General features: G+C 50.6%; 1 protein-coding gene across 1 annotated transcript in view; it reads right to left on the reverse strand.

Moving 5' to 3' along the window:
• Positions 1-3,619: 3,619 nt before the first annotated feature.
• RRP1B (ribosomal RNA processing 1B) overlaps positions 3,620-17,152 on the reverse strand; it is a 41,708-nt gene continuing 28,175 nt past the window's right edge. Inside the window, exons 17-19 of the transcript XR_012500042.1 lie at positions 14,279-14,349; positions 5,690-13,698; positions 3,620-4,688 (exon numbers count right to left, since the gene is read on the reverse strand). The gene's annotated coding sequence lies outside the window, so the exon portion shown is untranslated. The remainder of the gene's footprint in view (positions 4,689-5,689; positions 13,699-14,278; positions 14,350-17,152) is intronic.

Raw genomic sequence — 17,152 nt, forward strand, 5'->3', positions numbered from 1 at the left:
TAGCCTGGTGAGAAGGCGGATACAGTGCCTGGGACAGTGAGGAAGAGGACAGGGCCTACTGTCCAGATTTTAAAGAGGAAGTGCCGGGGTCAATAATAATCAACTGTTGGTTAGTAACAGCTAACACTTAGGTGCTTGCTGTGTGCTGAGCATATTTCCCGAGTTAACACACGTAATCTTCATGACTACCCTGCACGTGCAGATTCATCCTGTTTCACAGGTGAGGAAACTGAGGGAGAGAAACCAGAGGTTACAGAGTCAGTGACGGCGTTGCCGGGTGAGAGCCCCTGGAATCCACAGCGGCCAGCAGCACTAGCCACTGTCCTTACTGCCCTGTTCTTCCTGCTCTGTGAGGTCAGCTGCCCTTGGCTCCTAGGGGGGCCTGAGGAATCCTTTCTCTGCAGCCAACCTCACCCCTCCTCTGATCCGTCATCTACAGTTCCTCCCTCTCCCTGAATACTTTGTCCACCCAAAATCCACGTGTTGGAGCCCGAGCCCTCAAAGTGATGACATTTGGAGGCAGGGCCTTTAGGAGGTAACTAAGGTTAAATGAGGTTCTAAGGGTGGGGTTCTGATTTGATAGGATTAGCGTTATCTGAAAACTGGATACACCTCTTGGTGTACGTCAAGCCAAAAGCAGCCAAGCCAAAGACCGAGAGAAGGAAGGATTTATTATTACTTGCAGCAAGTAGGGAGAACACTGGTTTTTCCTTCACCAGTGTGTAGAGGAAAAATTAATCAGTCAACCTTATAAAGAAACGGAAAATTTTATTCGAGCCAAATTTGAGGGTTATAAACCGGGAAGAGCATCTCAGAAACCTCTGAGAACTGTTCTGCCCTTTAGAAATCAAGGCACAATGATACTAGTTTTTTGAGACAGAAGGTTGGACACACATGACATGTTATTGACAGTTTACATAATACAGAGCTCAGCGGCATCCTGGTGGGTCTTGTGACCCCTTACGAGATGGAGAAGGAATGTTATCTCTTAAGGAGTTTCTTGTTGGTGCTGGGAGAATGTTGCCCTTCATGGTTGAGCAGATATTCCCACCAGTGGGGGAGGTTTGGCTGATGCACAATGCAGACGCGCAGTGTGTACCTGAGCAGGACCCTGTAGGGCCTTCCTGGAGCAGAACCCCCCCCCCCCATCCTCTGCTGTAGGGCCGCTCTGAAGTATCCAGATAAAGTATCTCATGTATATTTCCTGAGTTTTTCAGATGCTAAAGCCGCCGTCAAATGCGAGAAGTTAACTACTTGATGACCATGAGCATGCGGCCCCCAGACCTCCTGGTGCCTAAGGCCTGATAATGTTAATCACCCTGCAGCATCAGCCTATCAGAGGTTGTGCATGAGCTGATACCACACCCTGGGGTGCACCCCCTCACGTGGCCTTTAAAAATGCTTCAGTGAGACCCTTGGCGTTCAGGGGGCTTTTGGGGTGGGGGGCACAAGCCACCATTCTCCTTGCTTGGCCCCGCAATAAACCTTTTTCTGCTCCAAACTGTAACCTTTCAGTTTGTTGGGCCTCACTGTGCATCGGACACAGGAACACAAGTTCCGTAACAAATCCACATGTGGGGAGAGAGGAGGCCAAAGGGCAGAGAAGAACTTGTGTTTACGTTCTTGTCTTGGGGGAGGGCATGCTCAGGGGTAGAGCGCGTGCTTAGCATGCACAAGGTCCTGGGTTCAATCCCCAGTACTGCTATTAAAAAAATAAAACAAGTAAATAAACCTAACTACCTCCCCCCCAAAAAAATAATAAAGTAAAAACAATATTTTTAATAAAGTAAGAGAAGAATCATGAAAAGTGAGGCTGGGGAGCCCCTGCAGGAATTAGGACAGGAGCACAGCTCTGCCTGGGGAGGCTCCCCAGGCATAACAGGGAAAGAAAGACGTGAGACACACAGACACACATGTATGTTATATAAGCACATATACACGCATGCAAGGGGATATTAGTCATAAAAAAGAATTAAAAAATCAAATTTTCTTGTCTTGCCATGAAATATGAATTTTATTTGACGAGTATCTCCCCGAATGGCAAAACTGGGAAAATTTTAAGCTAAGGGTCCCTGCATATTCATGAAGGGGCCCAGGCAGCAGACAGAGTGAAGTCATGCGCGTCAGCACCATCATTCTCCTCGGAACGGTGAGTGGGGCCTTGGTTCCCACAGACTCAAGGACATTTGTCAGATGTTACGTACATCCCTGGAGGAGCTAGGACCCAGTTTTGCCACTGAACTACTGTTTCTTGACTGCTTCTCCTTTGTTCCCGCACCCCCCCACTCCCCCTAAGATCATGAATTACTGAGACCTGTTCCAGGAAGAGTAATGTGACCAGGCTCAGGTCACAAATGACTTAGGCCAAAAATGGCTTCTCTTGTGTCAGGAAAGCCATGCCTGGTTCTCCTTCTCTGGGGACCCTGACCCCATCCGCTTACATTAGTGTCCTGAGGAGAAAAAACCCAGAGAGCTCACTCTCTCTGTGTGTGCAAGCACTGAGGACAGGCCACGTGACGACACAGTGAGCAGGTGGCTGTCTGCAAGGCAGGAAGAGGGCCCTCACCAGGAACCGAGCCAGTGGCACCTTGAGTCCCACTTCCAGCCTCCAGAACTGGGAGAAGATGTATCTGTGACACTGCCCAGCATGTGGTCTTCTGTGACAACAGCCCCAGCAGACTGAGAACATCCCTTTGCCTTATGGGCTATGCATGCCTTCAAAGCCCTGTCATGATTTTCAGACCACACTACCTATTGAACTATAACACATTCCACAAGGCCACTTCCTGCCCTGCTGGTGGCTGGTCTTGTTTGGCTGAGACGTTTAGCTAAGTGTTTAAAAATTCAGCTTGTATTATTATTCAGATATGGTGAGGTCAACAAACAGATCAGGAGATGCCTGCCAGTAAAGACAGCTTGTCACTCACAGTTCCTAAGAGGTGGGGGCATGCTGTAAGCAGACAGGATGGGCGTCCCGACAAAGAGAACCAGGCGAGCTCTTCCTGACACAAGAGAAGCCGTTTTTAGCCTAAGCCGTTTGTGATCTGAGCCTGGTCACGGTGCTCGTTCTGGAACAGGTCTCAGTAATTCACGATCTTAAGGGGACAAAAGAATGCAGAAACAAGGACTGTTGTCAGGCAAGAGAAGGAACAACAGCAAAGATGACACATCAGTTGTAAAGAGTCCCAGATCTGTTTCAGTGGGTCCAGGTTAGCCTGAAGCTCAACCACCAGATCAGCTGGAACCCAAGGGATGAAGATGTTGACCTTTCCTGACCCTTGACTTCAATCCACTAAAGCTTGGACTCTGTCAACTGCCCTACATGAATATGCATGTGCCCTTAGCTTAAACTTCCCCAGTTTTGCTGTTGGGGAGACCCCGCTTTGGGAAAGATCCCCAGTGTTCTTACTTGGTGCAAGTAATACATCCTTCCTCCTCCCACTCTTTGGCTTCGCTGTGTCTTTTGGCTCGACACCCATCAAGAGGCAAACAGCGTTTCAGGTGACAGTGCCACGCCAGCAGGGCCACGCCGGGAATCACTGGGTTGGGTCAGGAGGCAGAAGGAGCGAGGGGAAGGCATGGGCACTGTCGATGAAAATAATCAATAAACAATCAATAATAAGAATAGAAAAGAGTTTTATTTGAGCCAAACTGAGGACCAGCCTGGAAGCCCGCTTCCCAGCCTCCTCCGAGAAACCGCTCCGGAGAAGCAGGGCTCCCAGCAGAGTTTTGCGTCTTGTCAGAACAAAGAGCATTCAGCAAGTCAGGATTGCATTTTCTCAAGGTTTCTAAATAAAAACAGACCAGCACAGACACAGCGAGTCAGCGTGGCCTCAGCACTTGGGAGGGGCCTGATCATCAAAGGAGGACCAGCACCGGCGCCCCGGGAAGACGGGCGGTTGGTCTTTTTTGTTTTTCAAGATGGACCTTCTTTACTCCTGGTCAATGTGCCCTTTTCCATAATAATTAAAGCAGATGCACGATGCATGTTCGATGGGCCACACACAGGCTGTTTTAGTCAGCATCAAATTCAAGTGAACTCACGTGTTATATATATCTCAATATGTGAACACGTCTTTTACCAGCAGGAATCTTTACCGCTGCATCAACGAGAAAGGCAGGGCAGGTGCCAGGCCGCATGCGACTGGCTAGAACGGTCCGCAGGCTCCAGGGTGCAGGGCTGTCTCCAGCTGTGTGGTCCCCGCCCCTGGGGCAGTCATGGCTGAGGGACGGTGCCTCCCAGAGTGTAAGCTGGGCAGAGGAGTGGTTTGGAGCGGGGGCTCGGGGGTTTGGTGAGTTTGCCTGTGAAAGTCAGGTTTTCCATCTCAAGGCTGGGACTGGCGCTGGGAGGGGCGGGAACCAGAGGAGGGAAGTAATCCCAGTATCATGTCCAAGTGATGTTAGGGGCATTCAGCAGACAGACTCAGCGCCTAGCATGATGGAGCATTCAGTGAGAGTTCCCTCTTCAGTGCTTAGCCAAGATTCCCCTGGCCCTGCTGAACAGAAGCTGGTGGAAAATTCTGCATTCTCTCATGACTAAGGGACTCCAGGCGCCATTTTTATGGAATGAAGACTCTAGTTTGAAATCCTTCCATGTTTAAGAAATTGCTCCATCCTTTTGGGAGCAGACTTCTGGTCATTTCCCAGTTAGAATGTCTTTCTTAACAGGCAACAGTGGAACCTCAAGGCTGAGTTACAAGTTTAAACAAAAATTAGAATAGATAAAAAAATAAGAAATTAAAAAAAATTTTAATTAGAAGTTATTATTATTATTTTGCTTAATCTTGGGACTAGACAAGATTTTTTGAACCTTTAAAACACTTTGAAGGGGAAAGTGTAGCTCAGTGGTAGAGCACATGCTTAGCATGCACGAGGTCATGGGTTCAGTCCCCAGTCCCTCCATTAAATAAATAATAATAATAAATAAACCTAACTACCTCCGCGCCCCACCCACCCACACTTTGGGCCAGTGTCTTTTCAAAATTCTAGAAAATACCCTGGATTCTTTCCTGGGCTGTCCGGTGTAGTTTGACTTTTTAATCCTCAAGCACGCTTGTCTGGTGTGAAGCTCAGCTTGCTGTCTTCGGGTCACTAGCGGGCCCCTGTGACAGCCTCCCAGGCTCCCCGGGGTCCCCAGGCTGCACCCTGAGCAGCTCCAGGCTCCACCCCGTGCAGCTCCAGGCTCCACCCCGAGAAGCTCCAGGCTCCACCCCAGCAGCTCCAGGCTCCACCCCGAGAAGCTCTAGGCTCCACCCCTAGCAGCCCCAGGCCACCTGGACAGTTTTCTCGCGAGATCGGGGGAGCGTGTGTTGAGTTGAAGGGGAGCCCGCGAGGGGCGTTCGCTGCTCAGAGTCCCCGCCTGCAGAGGTATCGTCACGCCTTGCGCTCTGTCCTGGCCAGCCTTCCCTGAAGCGTTTCCTCTCCCCCCGCCCCCCTCCCACAGTGACACTCTAACAAGAAAAGATTCAGAATCTGGGCCAACAGCCAAGAATTTTAGACCCTCAAGGGGCCTGCTGGGGTAAATTGTTCACCAAGAAAGACAAGAGAGAAAGCGAGGAAATCCTCCCTTTCGCTGTGAGTTCGCCTTCCCCGGGCGCTGGGTCTTCCTCCCGTCTCCCTGGAGGCAGCCTCGCTGCCTTGGCGGGCTTGGGTTAGCTTTGCCGCAGGGGTTCCTTTCCTTTCTACGTACCGCACGCCACGGCGATTCTCAAACGTCACTCACGGCTGCTCTGGTTGTAAGAGGACTCGTGTTGCAGAAAGCGCGGCAAGACTAGAAACACTGCGGAGAAACAAGCTCCTCAGCCCCTGCGCCTGAGGGGGCGCAGCCTGCTGGTCTCCTTTCTAAGCGCACCTGCTTTCACAGGGTGCACGGCAGGTGTGTGACGCATGGTGAGTGCTCAAGAAGCGTACTGACGTCAGATTTTTTAAACACTGGGATGGTAATGTATTATGTATATACATTATAATATATATATATTTAACTTTGGGGTGTCCTTGATTTTTTATTTATTTTATTTTTATTTTTAATGGAGGTACTGGGGATTGAACTCACTTCCTCGTGATGTTAAGCACACACTCTACCGCCGAGCTCTACCCTCCCCCCTGTAGTATATTTTTATACTTTCAACATGTCCTCCACTATTTCTCCACGGTCTTTTTAAAACTTTTATTTTTTCTTTGCTTTCTAATTTATTTTTTATATTATTTTTTTTCTCCGCGGTCTTCAACGGCTTCATTATCTCCATCATGTGGAGCTACAAGAATTCCTTTAATCCTCTGTTACTTGATAGGCTGTCTCCAGCTCTTCAGTGTTACAACTATTTCATCGGACTTACTTGCAAGTAAATCTTTCTGTACATTTCTAGTTACTTTCTTAGTATGGATTCCTTGAAGCGGAATCTTCAGATCCTTAAATCCATATTGCCAAACTGTATTCTAAGAAAGTGTGTAATTGACACTCCTGTGAGCAGCTGAAGAAAATTTTAACACAGACACATCAGGTATCTGTATTTTTTTGTTTTTGTTTTAATTGGTGTGTAGTCAGTTTACAATGTTGTGTCAATCTCTGGTGCACAGCGCAATGTTTCAGTCATGCACATACATGCATACACTCTTTTTCATATTCTTTTTCATTATAGGTGATTACAAGATAGTGACTGTAGTTCCCAGGCATCTGTATTCTTAAAGAATTCTTGAAAATTGGGAAATAAAAAACACAGGAGACATTTTTAGAGAAGAACTTGTGTAACGTCTCCCTATAGTTTTATAGAAATTATATATGCAAATAAAAGGGACTGATCTAATTGTAGGAGCTGGATTTTTAGAGTGTTAACCAAGAATTCCAAGAATGGAGACGTGGTTGAAATAAAGAGGCATTTTTGTTTTTGGAGTTTGTTAGGACTGTAGCCCTGCAGACACATTTAAGAAGCACTTGAATTGTGTTCTGCCAGACTACAGAAAGGGGGAGGCTGATAGAGGCAAAAAAGACACAAAGTTATGAAATTGTTTGCCAAGAATTAGGACTGGAGCTGGAAGAAGTTAAGGGTGCTTGTTAAGCAAGGATTGGCTAGGGTTGGAAATGATTACATAGTTGAGAAGCCTGTGTCCAGGGGGTACTTTGAAACTACAAGCTTGCAGCTGGCAGCTGGCAGGGGCCAACATACTGTTTAGGGAAAGGTTTGTGTATCCTTGATTTTGATACAGTTCAGAAAATTCAAGTTCTTGATGCAGGAATATTTTGAAACCACATCCACAATGGCCACCCATCTCCATTTTGGATGCCTGAACCACAGTTACTCCGTTTAGAGTTTTAAATGATCTTAAATATGTCATCAGGAGGTATAGGGTCTTCTGTTGGCCTCTGCTATCACGCCAAACAGGCCAGCCCTCCTCAGCCCAGGGCTGACCCAGACCTGATCGCACAGCGTCAGAGCCTGTGAGAGTCCCTGGCTCGCCCACCTGTGGTCCTTACTAAGGACTGTGCAAGCCCGAGGTGAACCCTCAGCTCACCTCTGCCTAATCTGGAAAACGGGGCGATAACAGCATCGCTGGCTCAGATTTCCTGTGGGAATCACATCAGATGATACACACAACACATGCTTATGGGTTCTGTCCGTCATGGGTTTTGTCCAGCAAAAATCCCACTGCGGAAGGATGAGATTACTCAAGACTGTATCAGGTCAAGAGAGTGAGAGGGAGCCGGAGACCAGCCCCTCCAGAGCTCCGGTATTTATTGAGAAGAGTCAGACAAAGAGCCAAAGTGAAATGCGCCGTAGGAATGAGTAAAGGGGACGGTGCACGTGCAGGGACGCAGGCCAGCGGTTTCAGTTAGTGAGAAACAGAAACATTGTGATCTTAATTTATACTCGAGAGAAGGTTACAATATTGACCGTACAAACGGTTATTTTAAGCCTCAAACAATCATGAGCGAGGTTACAGTGTTCCCAACAATTGATAATGAAAACCCAGACCACCGCAGAGTCGCCGCACAACGATCAGAAGTCGTCTGAGCGCGCGAAGCAGCCCCGCTGTCCCCAGCCGAGGGCTCGGGCACTGTCTTCTGCGAGCAGGAGAGGCCCACACTGTCCACCTGCGCCTGATGAGCGAAGCGTGTCCTGCCGGTCAGGGCGGGGGATGAGCTGTGGCTTTCCATGAGCGCAAGCAGCCCTGAGCCTAGGACCTCGAGCTCAGCAAAGCGAGCAGAGCGTGTCTCTGCTTTTTACGGAGAGGAGACAGTTTGTAGCAGGTCCCGCTGGCAAAGCGGCTCCGAGGCAGCTGAGCGAAGTTCTGCAGATGAGGAGGGGACTGGTATCGAGAGTTCAGCCTTTGTGCTGTGGGACACTTTGCTTTGAAGCAGCAGCACAGTGACAAGCACAGAAAGCGTGGGCTTTGGTTATACATGTCTTATGTGCCTACATAAAGGAGAGAATACGATTTGGTAAAGCGATCATTACAATATCGAAATCTGTTAACCCGAGCGTGTGCTCCCACACGTGCTGGTGATTAATAAAACCAGCTTCCCACCAGGCTAACTCCTTCAGGGCAGGGACCAGTGCTGGCTGGGGTGGAAGCTTCCAGAAGCAGTAACTGCAGGAACAGTGAAAATCATGCTTGACAAATGGCTGGAGGCTGAGTGTGGACTAACTTGAGAGTTAAAAACCCTTGGGGAGGGGACACATTGAGGCGGGAGGGTGTTGCCTCCAGGAGCACTTCCAGGGCCCAGCTGTAAAGATGGAGAGAAACGCCAGCCCTCCAGCTTGCTGTCCCAGGTGACCAGAGAAAGATGACTCAGAAATGCTTCTGAGCACACACCCAGGGAACTTCTCTTTACATTTCTCACAAGGCAGGTCTGCTGGCAACAAATGCCCCAGGTTTTGTTTGTCAGAGAGTCTTTCTCCCTCCTCCACTTTTGAAGGAAGGTGTCACTGGGTACGGAGTGCACGCTGGTTCTTGTCCTTTGAACACGCCAACTATCTCACTGCACCTCCTCCTGCCCGCGTGGTTTCTGGGGACACGTCAGAGGTAATCCTCACCCTTGTGCCTCCACAGGCCAGCTGGTTTTTTCCTTCAACCTCTTTTAAGTTTCCCTCTGTCTTTGGTTTCCTGCAGTTTGCATATGACATGCCTGGGTGCAGTCTTTTCGGCATTTATCCCACTTGGTGTTCTCTTAGCTTCCTGGGTCTGTGCTTTGGTGTCTGCCACTGGTTTTAGACAATCATCAGCCATCGTTCCCTCAAATGTTTCTTCTGTTCCTTTCTCTCCTTTGTCTCCTTCTGGGGTTCCAGCTGCGCGTGGGCTACGCCTTTTGTAATTGTCCCATAGTTCCTGGATCTTCTGTTCAATGTCTTTCTCTGCTTTTGAGCTGGTTTCTACTGATGGGTCTTCAAGCTCCTCAAGTCTTTCCTTGGTCATGTCAGTCTGCTGATACCCCCAGGTGCAGCCTTGATGTGGCCCTGCGTGGCAGCCTTCTCTCATTTGGAGCTCTAGGTAACAGAGTTCAGCCTCCTATCTGTCTGTGAGTCGCTGTGTTGTGTTCCACCATCAGAGAATGCAAAGAATATACAAAACATACAAAAATATACAAAAGATGTCCAAAATATACAAAGAATTCTTAAAACCTGATAATAAGAAAACAAACACCCCAATTAAAAATGGGCAAAAGACCTGAACAGACCCCTCACCAAAGAAAATACGCACGTAACAAGCATGTAAAGCTTTGCCAGCGTTATATGTCACCGGGGAAGCGCAAACTAACGCAGCTATGGGGGATCATTTATCAGGATGGCTCAAGTTCAGAGCCCTGACAACACCAGATGCTGACGAGGGCGTGGAGCCACAGGGACTCCCATTCACTGCTGGCGGGAACACAACATGGCACCTCCACTTTGGAACAGTCTGGCTGCTTTTAAAATAAAGCTACACGTAGTTTTGCCATAGAGTTACATTCCTTGATATTTACCTAGTTGAAAACTTACGTCCACACAAAAACCTGCACATGGACATTTATAGCAGCTTTATTCACAACTGCCAAGGGTGAAAGCAACCAAGATGCCCCTCAGTAGTTGAATGGATGAGCAAACCGAGTGGAATGTTATTCTGAAGTTAAACAAATGAGCTATCAAAGCACAAATGACCTGGAGGAAACAGTGTGTATTGCTGAGTGGGAGAAGCCAGTCCGAAAAGGCTACAGGTGATTCTGACTGTGTGACACTTTGGAAAGGGTCAAACTACAGAGGTTGTAAGAGAAAATCGGTGGTTGCCGGGGGTAAGGGGGAGAGAGGGGTGAACAGGCGGAGCACACAGCATTTTTAGGGCAGTGAAACTGCTCTGTGTGAGACGTTAATGGTAGACACGTGTCATTACACATTTGTCAAAATCCATCGGATGTACACCACCAAGAGCGAACGCTGTGCAAACTGCAGGCTTTAGTTACTCATAATGTTATAACGCCGTCTCACTGATTGTAACAAACGTACTACACTAATTCCAGGGGTTAACAACAGGGGACACCATGTGTGTGGGAGGGGTATATGGACATTTTCTTTACTACGTCCTTAAGTTTTCTATAAATGTATAACTATTCTAAAAACTGAGATCTATGAATTAAAATAATACATGTTTATAAATAAAAATTGTGTGTAATTCTATGACCCATTGGTAGTATTTTGATGTAAACCTAGAATTTTTATGTTTCTTTTTAAGAGTAAAATAGATCTGTCACATTATTTTATAACCTACCATTTTCATTAACATACGGTGGTATGCGTCTTCCCATGTCAAGGATAATTCTGGGGGGAGGGGAGGTAATCAGGTCTATTCATTCGTTTGTTCCAAATGGACGTACTGGGGAGGCGGCCCGGGCCGCGCAGCGGCGCACGAGCTCGGCCGCTGAGCCGCGCCCCCCTCCCCCCCGCCCCGCGCTCACTTCACGCCGCTGGTTTTCGTGGCTGTTGGACTCGGACACGTGGACGTTCTTATTTTTCTTCAGCAAATCCTGGTCCCAGTTAATGGATGTTTAGGTTGTCACTACGTTTTCACTCGAGTCTCACTTAACCTGCGTGAATTCAACTCCAGGCGCTCAGAGAGGCGGGAGTGAAACCAGCGGCGCGGGGAGGAGCGGCCGCGGGGCGGGCCGGGGTCCCCGTGGGAGGGGCCGGCCGCGCACCCCATCCCCGTGCCGCCCCCCCGCGCCCGCTGGGCTCCTCTCAGGCCCCTGCTTGTCTGCGGGGCCCAGGTGCGCCGAGCCCGTCGCTCTCGGTGGAAGACCTGCTTTCTGAACGGCGTGGCCTCGAACCACAGGCCCGACGGCTCTGCGGGTCCTGCCGGCGCGGGGCCAGAGCCGCACGCCCTGTCCCGCCGTTGGCGGCGGAGCCTTCAGCGAGCTCCCGGGCCCGTTTTGGTTTGTCCCAAGTGTCGCCAGCGCGGTGACCAGCGCTGGGGGCGCAGCCGTGCACAGCCGTGCGCGCACCCCGCGGGCCCCCTGAGGGCAAGGCGCCAGCCCCGGGGTCTGGGGGCGCAGGGAGCGCGGTTCCGAGGTCCGGCTGCGGGCGCCGGACCGCACGCGCGCCAGCTCGCGCCGAGGACGCGCCGGCCAGCCGGGACCGGGACCGAGAGAGCCGCGCAGGAAAGGGCGTCCCCTGAAGTGAGCAGGTCGGGGCCGGGTTTGCCGGGAGGCCGGACCCAGGCGGGGTGCGTGAACCGAGGGACGGATTAACGCGAAACGCCCAAAGCAAAGCGCACGGAGAAGTTTAGTTAGAACTTTAAACCAGCACAGCAGGAGGCAGCGGTCGCTCGGTGCTGGAGCACGGGCTTCGCATGCACGAGGTCTTGGAGTCCATCCCTAGTATGCCTCCATTGAAGATAATAATTATTATAAAATAAAAATAAATAAGCCTAGTTACCCCCTCAATAATTAAAAGCGGTAAAACAAAACAACAACAAAAAACAACCCACAGCAAGTGCCTAAATGACCCTCTGTGCAATGTAAGCCCCAGTGTGGGTGTGGTCAGAGTCCCAGGTGGTGGGGAGAGAGCATGGGGTTGAAACAATATTTGAAGAGATGGGGGCTGAGCAGTTTCCAAAAGACACCAGCTGAGGAAACACAGTGATCCTCAAGCAGAACAAATACTAAAAAAACGACTCTCCCCAGGTCTGCCCCAGAAACACTGCTGAAGTCCTCTCCTCCACACGCCATCCCTGCGGAGGTGTTCTCGGCGCCTTCCTGCGGGTGGGGAGCTCAGCTGGGCAGCCCCCCGCCGCATGTTTTGAGTCTCTGGCTATGTTTGATGGCCCAAGACTTAGGGCCTCTGGTGGTTTCTGTTTGGAACAAGTCAGGCTTCCCACCCAGCAAAGTGCAGGATGGAGTCACACACAGAAGATCCGGGCACACGTTCAGGTGGGAGCATCCTGTTAACTGTGAGCCCACCCTAGATCGTAAGTGTGTGTGACGTCTAAACACTGCTGTGGACTGGACTGTGCCCCCCCAAATCCATCTGCTGAGGTCCTGAACCCCCAGTGTATTGGAACAAGGAAGTAATTAAGGTTAAATGAGGTCGTAAGGGTGGGGCCCTGTTCCGAAGGGATTAGGGGCCCCATAAGGGGAAGGCTGGAGGGCTCCCCCTCTCCCTCCACAGGTGAGGACACAGTGAGAAGACGGTCACCCATGAACCAGGGAGAGGGCGTCACCGAGAAGCCACATCCCAGACATCCAGACTCCAGAACTGTGAGAAATGAATGCCTGTGGTTTAAATTGTCCAAGTGCGGTGTTCTGTTCTGGCCGCCCGAACTGACCAACAAACACAGATATTTTTGTGTGGCATTAATATAATTCTCTAGGAGTGCATACGCCACACAAATTGACAGAAGATTGCGCTTCGCTTTGTTCTGATCTTCACCTAGCTCTGCTCATCATTTCATAAAACCGGGTTTCCAATGGCAACCCCTGATGGGATCTGAGTGGTCCATTCAGTGCGTCTCCGCCTGCATCTCTGGCTTCTGTCATTGCTCATTGTGGTGCTCAGCACGTCAGCCCAAGCACAGTCCTCGCCCAGCCACTCACGTGTCGAAAGCAGCTGTTCTAGTTACAAACGTGTTTCCCTTTATATTACAAAGCAGGGGAGCGTAGCAGGCTCATTTCAGGGAGGAGGTGTTCAGGGTTTGCTATAGAGGGACCTTGGGTCAGACAGGAGGAAGTATTTTGTTCAGGGATCACATCCTCCCCGCCAGACACAGGACCCTAAGAAGCTCGTCTCCTGACTGTGACCCCACCCCCGAAGCCGTCCCGCTCGCTTTGACACATCTCCCCACACATTCCTGTTGAGGGAATGCGGACTGCCGGCTCTGTCACCGCTGGGGTTCAAAACCAGCCCCGCTGCTTCCTGCCTTACGCCACCTTTCTGTGCCTCGGCGCTCATTTGTGAAGATGGGGCTTTGAGGGCTGCTGTGACAGAGTACTGCAACCGAGCGGCTCAAACAACAGAGAGGTGTTCCCTCTCAACTCTGGGGGCTGGAAGTCGAGACCGAGGCGTGGGCAGGGTCGGTTCCTTCTTGGACTTGGAGGGAGACTCCGCTCCAGGCTCTCCGTAGTTTCTGGCGACGTGCTGGCCATCTCTGGGGTTCCTCAGACTCGAGAAGCATGGCCCCGATCTCCGCCTTCGTCTTCATGTGGTGTCCCCCTGTGCGCCTCTGTCTGAATCTTCCCTTCTCACAAGAACGCAGTCTAATTAGGATGAGGGCCCACCCTGATGACCTCGTCTTAGCTTGACTGTCTGCAAAGACCTTTTTCCAAATAAGGTCACAAGCACAGGTACTGAGGGTTTGGGCTACTGCTGCATTTTGGGGCCACAGTTCAATGCCCAACATGGGGTTAGGAATAGGGGGGACGACATGGAATGATGTGAGGGCTGGATGCTCTCCCAGGGTAGCACCATGGACTCATAGCACCTATTCCAACAGTTCACCGACTCCAAAGCCTGGGCAGGGTCCACAGTCAGCCGGGAGGGGCCCATTGAGGGCTCAGTGCATTCCCAAACTCACTGAGCAGCTCCTACAGGGCCCTGGGATTCAGAACTGGCTGGGAAGGGTGGGGGGGGCCTTCCAGCCAAGGGATCCCCACGAACCAGAGGGCTTGCGGAGGAGGTGGTGAGCCGTGCGGTCAGAATGGGGCAGGGGAGGGGAGGGAGGCTCACGGTTCTGAAGGCAAAGAAGGGGGACTCTGTCCAGCACCTTGGGACCAGATTGTGGCAAAGCATGCCTGCGTCCCCTCCAGCCTCATGCTCACCTTTGCAGCATTTTCATGGGCAGACTTCCGCACGTATTCATGCATCCATCATTTAAGATAAAGTTGCCGATCTAAAAAGAAGGACACAAAAGAACTAATTTACAAACCAGAAACAGACTCACAGACATGAAGAACAAATGTATTTACCAGCGGGGAAAGGGGGTGAGAAAGGAAAAATTGGGAGTTCGAGATTTGCAGATACTAACTACTATATATAAAATAGATAAACAGCAAGGTCCTACTGTGCAGCACAGGGAACTAGACTCAATACCTTGTAGTGGCCTATGATGAAAGAGAATATGAAAAGGATTCAGAATTGTAGAGCAGATAAACAAGATTATACTGTATAGCACAGGGAAATGTACACAAGATCTTATGGTGGCCCACAGAGAAAAAAATGTGAATATATATATGTTCATGTATAACTGAAAAATTGTGCTCTACACTGGAATTTGACACAACATTGTAAAATGATTATAAATCAATAAAAAATGTTAAAAGAAAATATAAAATTAAAAAAAAAGCATATGAAAAGGAATATACACATATATAACTGAATCATTATGCTGCGCACCAGAAATTAACACATTGTAAATCAATTATACCTGACTTAAAAAAAAAAGAATAAAGTGACCAGCTCAGCTGTGTTAAAAATAAATAGCGTTGCCAGAATGGCTCCTGGGGAGGAAAGGGCGGTGACATCTCCTCTTACTACCAGAAAGTCAGTGATTGGGGGAAATTCTGGGCGTGGAACCTGCTGCCTTTTCAGAGTCATCATGGTCAGTGTGACCCTCAGGCCAGGACGTGGGCGCAGGGGGAGCAGCCATGGCGCTCGGGAGGAAGTGCCTGTGAAATGGGACTCACACCCCGGAGCTGCCACTTGAGTATATTGTCGACGTTTGTTGTTAAAAACCTCGGTCGAGAAGTAATTATAGGATTTAAAGACTGACAGGCTACAGCCTTAGTCAGCAGGCTGTGACTCATGCCGGCAGGAATTGCAGGGGTTCAGGCATCTGACAAACACGAGGCTGAACTGAGTCAAAATGCAGGTGGCCCGGCCCCTGTCTCATTGGCTTAAGAACTCAGTGTGATCTGCGTCTCCAAAGGGAAACGTAGCGTCATAGCCCACAAGGGGGGACAGCTGCCTCCTCTGGGGTGGTTCCGGAGCCGCCAAGAGCCCCCACCGTTAGGACCAGAACAAGGGCCTCCCGGGGGACCTGGCCCCACCCTTGCTGGCCCCCTGCCCACGTGGGGCACCTCTTTGGGTGGATGTTCCCAGAGAAAGGTCAGAGGGCACAGTGGTGTATGAACCCGCTGGCCCTGAAGGGGACCCCACTCTGGAAGCCCCTCACCTGTCACTTCCCCTCAAACCTGTCAATGAAAAATTAATCCATCAATCTAAAAAAGAAATGGAAAACTTCATTCAAGCTAAATCTGAGGATTATAACCTGAGAACAGCATCTCAGAGAACTTAGAACTGTTCCACCCCTTAGAAATAAAGGCACGGCGGGTGTGGGGGGCAGGGAGAGGGTGGAGCTCAGTGGCAGAGCGTGTGCTTAGCATGCACGAGGTCCTGGGTTCAACCCCCAGTACCTCCATTAAAAAAGTAAATAAAAAGCCCAATTACTCCCCTGCCAAATAAAGGCATATTTGTAGAAGTTTATGAGACAAAGGGCCACACATCAAATGATGTTCTCTTGACAGTTTATGCACAACCCAGATATAAGCGTCACCGTGGCTCCTAGCAAGACCAGGAAGGAATGTTAAGGAGCTGCCCTGCTGGTGCTGGGAGAACGCTGCGCCCTGAGGTTGAACAGGAGTTTCTGCCGACGGTGGGGGGTGTGTGGTGGGCGCATTAACGCAGACACACGGTGCACAGTGAGAGGGGAGAGGAGGCCGAAGGGCAGAGAGAGTGCTTCACGGTTACATTTTTCTTGTCTTGCCATAAACTCTGAATTTTATTTCACAAGCCCCACAGCGAGTGGCCTTGGGCCTCCTCCTTGCCAGGCTGGGGGTGACGGTGCCTGGTCCAAAGGCCAGTCTGTTTTGTAAATGAACTGAAGACCAGGTCTGCCTGACACCCAGGTCCCGGTTTTCCTCAGAAAGGAGGCACGGGCTGGCCTCCGCCTTTGCCAGCCTCCGCGGGCTCCTTCCTTCACTGAGCGTTCGCGGGGTGGGAGCTCTAGGTCTGCCCGCAGCTGCGCCACATGGGCAGGTGGCACGGGGTGGGGGGCTGGGCGTCCCCACCTCCCAGTCCCCCAGCGGCATCACCGCAGGATGCTCAGGCCGGCGTCGGACTCGGTTCCAGGAGGCGCTGCAGGCTCAGGAAGCAGCGCCAGCCCTGCCGCCGTCCTGCGTTCATGCTGTGCTTTTAAACAAAACTTGGACTTGGCTTAAGTTTCATTTATAGAAAAGTGAGATTTAGTTGGGGGAGGGTTGGTGAAATAATAGTTTATCCCAGAGTTTTGGCGACTTCTTAGGCAATCCAGCCACATATGTGTCTGCTGCCCGTGCGCTAATTCCAGAGTTTACGGACCCCTGAGGTCCCAAGTAGATCCGCAGCTTGGAGGCAAAGGCAGACGATGATTTGTGCTGGAGGAGGGGCACTTCTGGGGGACGGCGCCCTGTTGGGGCCGGCCGGAGTGTCTGGGATAGAACGCCATGCCGTCCATCATTTTCCCTGAGAGGGTTCAGCTGAGAGGAATCTAAGCCAACCCTTGGCCGGCGTCGGTGTCAGCTCGCTCTGGACGGCGTGTCTCCGGAATCGGCGGGGCTGTTTGCTCTGCTCACATGTAGCTCAGAAACATCAAGGCCACGGGGAGTGCTGAAGCTGAGGGCCCTGGCAGGATTCCTCCAGCCTGGACCTGGTGGATG

This window comes from Camelus bactrianus, chromosome 1, assembly GCF_048773025.1.
Source record: "Camelus bactrianus isolate YW-2024 breed Bactrian camel chromosome 1, ASM4877302v1, whole genome shotgun sequence".
NCBI lineage: Eukaryota > Metazoa > Chordata > Mammalia > Artiodactyla > Camelidae > Camelus > Camelus bactrianus.